At 38.3% G+C, this 5,304-nt stretch overlaps 1 long non-coding RNA gene across 1 annotated transcript; it reads left to right on the top strand.

Moving 5' to 3' along the window:
* The first annotated feature begins 1,621 nt into the window (after positions 1-1,621).
* Positions 1,622-3,542, top strand: LOC309692826. The gene is made up of 3 exons (XR_014272470.1): positions 1,622-1,931; positions 2,133-2,220; positions 2,934-3,542. It is a non-coding gene; the product is annotated as an uncharacterized lncRNA (long non-coding RNA).
* The last annotated feature ends 1,762 nt before the right edge of the window (positions 3,543-5,304 follow it).

Below are 5,304 nucleotides of genomic sequence, written 5' to 3'. Positions count from 1 at the left end.
TCCCCTTGGTGAATGTCGACTCCAGGGCTCCGGCTCTCAAAGGACTAATTAATGATAGGTTTGTAGCTTGAACCTATTCGCTGGAACGTTGAAGACAATATAATTACACAGCAAGCAAGACACGAAGTAGGCAAAGTTCTTCTTGTTACTCATGCATGAGGGAGACCTGCCTGGAGCCAAGTGTCGTTCCACCACTTGACCTCCGTCAGACTCCCAGCCAGGTTCCCCATAGCACTCCTTTTATTGTGGTTACATGAATATGCATAGGGTCATAACATACGACGGACGTCTACATACAAACAAAGAGTACCGTGTGTGTGTGTGTGTGTGTGTGTGTGTGTGTGTGTGTGTGTGTGTGTGGGTGTGTGTGTGATAAGTGATAAGTTAACAGCGATGCAGGTGGATGCTTCTCTGGTGTCCTGGATTGTTGATTACCTGACAGGAAGACCACAATATGTACGTCTCCCACAGTGTGTGTCTGACAAGGTAATCAACAGCATAGTGGCACCACAGTGGACTGTCCTCTCCCCCTTCCTCTTCACCCTCTACACCACAGACTTCAGTCCCTGCACAGAGACCTGCCGTCTTCAGAAGTTTTCTGATGACTCTGCGGTGGTTGGATGCATCAGCAGGGATGATGAAACAGAGTACCGGGCTGTGGTCGACTCCTTTGTCACGTGGTGTGAGCAGAATCATCTGCAGCTCAACATGGCAAAGACCAAGGAACTGATCGTGGACTTCAGGAAGACCAGGAAACACTTGACCCCTGTTTCAATCCAGGGGGTCAGTGTTGACATTGTGGAGGACTATAAATACCTTGGAGTACACATTGACAATAAACTGGACTGGGCTAAAAACACCACAGCACTTTACAGGAAGGGCCAGAGTCGTCTCTATTTTTTGAGGTCCTTCAACATCTGCCAGAAAATGCTCAGGATTTTCTACAAGTCTGTTGTGGCCAGTGCGATCCTCTATGCTGTTGCATGCTGGGGGAGCAGGCTGAGAGTCGCAGATGCCAACAGACTTAATAAACTGATCTGTAAGGCCAGTAATGTTGTGGGGATGGAGCTGGACTCCCTCAAGGTGGTGTCGGAGAGGAGGATGTTGTCCAAGATAAAGACAATGTTGGATAACACCTCCCACCCACTCCATGACATGCTGGTCAGTCACAGGAGCTCGTTCAGTGAGAGACTGAGATTACTGAAAAGCACCACTGAACGACACAGGAAATCATTCCTGCCTGTGGCCATCTCCCAGTACAACGCATCCACTTAACACACTGTTTACTGCTACAGCTACACAGCAAATTCAAAAGTGTTAAATGTTTTGGTGTTAATAGTCTTCTTGCAAAAGTAGAGTTGATTTTACTCTAAGTAGAGTCACATTATTTTAATGTAACTCTGAGGTGTAAAATGATAGTAGTTAAAATCGAGTGTTAAAAATGAGTGTTTCTCTGTCAAATCTGGAGGTGTTACAATGGAAACATTAACTCTTGACCTCTTAACTCTGAACTCCTACAGGGGCTATGACAGCAATAGAGTAAATTCACAGTCATTTTTTCAAAGATTGTTTCAATTATTATCATGAGCTTTTACTTCTGTGGCTCTTTGGAGCAGGGGCGGAGCGTGGGGGTGGCTTACTGGGCTTAAGCCCGGGTTGTTTTGTCAGAAGCCCGGGGTCTTTTGGAGTGTAATTTTTTCATAGTTAGATGTCTGGCTGACAACTGTATAAAACAAAAAGTACACACAATATTCGAAGCACATAGTGCACACTGTGGGAATTTACGACTGTGCGTGAATCCCCCCTGATATTGGTATGATCCGAGCTCAGGCACTAAGCGACTGAGCGAGGGGGCGGGGCAGCTGCTGCCCGTCAGTGCGCTGTTGGAGAGACGGAGCCAGCCATACTAAGGAGAGCTTAAGTTTGACCAGGTACCAAAGAAAATCATTCATACCGTACAAATAATGTAAATATGATGGTGCATCACGAAAGATTGATATCAAACTGATCACTTGACCAATATTACGTTACTTGCTCTTCAAGTGAATCAACAAATGGCGAAATGAAAAGCCGAACAAATGCTATTTTTTTTAGAGAGTCTTAGCTTACGTGTGTTTATTTCATATTTTCAGTTCTTACCCTCCCCGACTAAATCGGTTTCAGTAATGCACTGAAATATAAGAATGGACATTAGAGGGTTCTTTCAAAGAAAAAACTCAGGTAAATGTTATTTTATATATTATGCTTTGTATGTTGTTCAGTATATTTCTATGCAAAACAAGAGGGATTTCAGTACACAGCAGGATATTCACATTTGTAACCAGATATTTACATACACTTTAGGGAGAAAACATAAAACATTTTTACTGTACAAGATCAATTTAGAGTAAACTTTTGTTTTAGATAAATATTGAAATATATTTTGAATTTGTTAAATGTCAGAATAAAGAGAGACAGAGCTTCTATTTTTTATCACTTTCATTAAATTTAGGAGTACATATACACTACGTTTATTGTTAATTAATAAGAAAACTCCAGAGGATTCCATTCTGAGCTGAAGAAGCTTCTGATAGGTTAGTAGAGTCCATGTGAGTAAATTGGTGGCACAGCTGTGGATGCATATAAGGCAAAACACAGAGCCTGTTTCTTTGACATGGGAAAATCAAGAGATGTCAACCAAAACACCAGGAAAAGAACTGTGGAGCTCCATAAGTGTGGCTCAGTTTTGAATACAATTTGGTGCCATTTGCAATTAAGAAATACAGATAGTTTCTCTCTTTACTCTTAAAGTTAACAAATATGTTTTTTATATTTATCAATCTAAAAAAATAAACATTTAGTCTGATTTGATCTTACAATTAAAAAAGTGTTTGTGTTTTGATCTGAAGAGTACATAAATATGTGGTTTCAACTGTATATTTGATGATTGTCAGCACAAAGAGGGAGAGAGAGGAACAGAGAGGGAGATGGAGAATGAGGACAGAACAGAGATGAACAAGAGCAGGTGAGACACACATGTTACTCAAATGGTTGTTTACCAAAAGTATCACTGTATCATAGGTACTCATGTATCTCGTACCTAGTGTTTCTTTTTAGGTTTGCTATTTTTCAAATTCTATATTTATTAAGTTATGCAGGCTTGTTTGCACAACAAGGCTAAATAATTATATAAACTTTTCTCAATCTAAATAGTGGACTTTGGTAGAATTAAAAAAATAAGTGTAGTGCAGGTCTATGATGATTTTTAGTGCTACTATCATCTAGTTCTGATTCTGGTTCTGTCTTGGTTAAGTCCTCAGTAGTCCTGATTTTGAACTCTTGTAGTCCTGTTTTAATTCCGGATCAGTTCTGGGTCTGGTTGAATTGGGGTTTAGTCCCTGTGTCTTGATACAGCCCCGATTTTGTTCTGCCTTGCTGCTTAATTAAAAAACTAGTTTAAGGTGTCCTGCACATGTGATATATATTTTTCCCTATATGAAGTCATTCTTTTTTGAACAAAACTCAAAACAGAGCCTATTAATCTTTCAGTCATTTCTACACCCCCCCCCCCCCCCCCCCCTCAAAAAAAAAAAAAAAAAAAAAATCCCACATGCATACTACCCTTTAGGGCTAAGCCCCGGGTGTTTCAAATGTCTGGCTCCGCCTCTGCTTTGGAGTTGAGACGAAGCTGTGTGAAAGGCATTAGCCATGTTGCTCGGTGATAGCATAATATTCTGTTTTAGCTAGCTGAAAGGTATTGTTTGCGGCAAATACCACAGCCTTGAAAAAAGCTTGCATGTGAATTTTCAGTCAAACTTTTGGTCAAATACACCTAAAACAATGTCTAGAATGTGAAATGTTGGTATAATGGTGCTACTTGAAGCCTGAAAACGATCGCCCATAAAAAAAAACAAAAAACGAGCAAACAGCAGTAGCAGACGTCCTGACTGGATTCTACGTTAGCATTTAGATCCCTCCAGAGTTTTGTGCACACGGTTTAGGTAAAAATTAAAAAGGTTGAGGTTTTACATTTAGTTCAGTATTACCTGTTGCCTGTGTCTTTGTCTTTTGGGAAAATACTTTACACAAGTAATGGCTCAAAGAGGATTCCTTTTTTTTTTTTTTTTTTAACTGTGCTGCAATTGTTTACTGGATTATTTGTGCCATTAATTAGTGTCAACTAATTTTTATTCAATCTCCACACAGGATATGCTTGTGAAGATGGAATATGGGGGAGAGCAGAAGTGCGTTGAAGTTCCACAAAGGGATGAATGAAGGACATGCATATTGTATTGAAGAAATAAGTGATGAGAATGCTGTTATTTGCATTTACCATGTCAGACCTTTTGATAAACAAAATTCTAATGAAAGTGAGAACATGTATACTGTTACATCTTTCAGAAAATGTTTTGAAATTGTGGTGCACAGTTCAGAATAAATGTTTTTCAAAAACCATTGCATCTTTTTAGTAAATGTTTATTTCCAAAAGAAATTTCTAGAAGTTCAGAACAGTAAAATTCCCGCTTTTTAGAATGAATTAGAAGATAACTCTTAAGTAGTTAAACTAAAATACTCTTTGAGAGTTAATATATAAACTCTTAACACTAAGTGTTAAATTATCAACTCCAGACAGATTTGGTGTTTAACACTAAATCAGAGTTAATGTACCAACTCTCCAAAAAGAGTTAAATTAACACTCTCTGGTGTGGACCCATATAGACACTTTAATAGTGTTGAAATCAAATCCGACAGTGTTAATTTGGACATGCTGGATTTGCTGTGTACACATGTTTCTTTTTCAGCTATTTATTGATAAGTGACTTTTATGTACATATATATATATATATATATATATATATATATATATATATATATATATATATATATATATGTGTGTGTGTGTGTGTGTGTGTGTGTGTATATATTGTGCTATTCTTAGTTAGTGTAGTGTATGTCTTGTTAATGTTAGTTTATAATGGAGCACTGTAACAAAAAATAATTTCCCCTAGGGATCAATAAAGTATTCTGATTCTGATTCTGATTTTCAGTCAGATTAGGGTTATATGTTTGTTTGGGTCTTGACAACGCTTGAGATGGGTTTTTCTTTTTAGTTTTATGTGGATGGGGGTATTTTATTTAAAGAAACTTGGGGGAGCTGTTTTAAAAATTAACCGTGTACTTGTGGATGAAGACAAAGGCAACTGCGACCCAAGAGGTGAGCTCTTTTTTTTTTTCAGCATCTAGTCATTGATCTGAAGGATACTTTAGGACACATCACTTATCCTATTTAGCCTATTAACTTTACAACACAGCTGAATCTATAAT

The sequence above is a fragment of the Aulonocara stuartgranti genome (genome assembly GCF_965226115.1).
Source record: "Aulonocara stuartgranti genome assembly, chromosome: 3".
Classification (NCBI taxonomy): Eukaryota; Metazoa; Chordata; class Actinopteri; order Cichliformes; family Cichlidae; genus Aulonocara; species Aulonocara stuartgranti.
The sequence above is the reverse complement of the archived record's forward strand: the minus strand, read 5'-3'. Positions and strand labels throughout refer to the sequence as shown.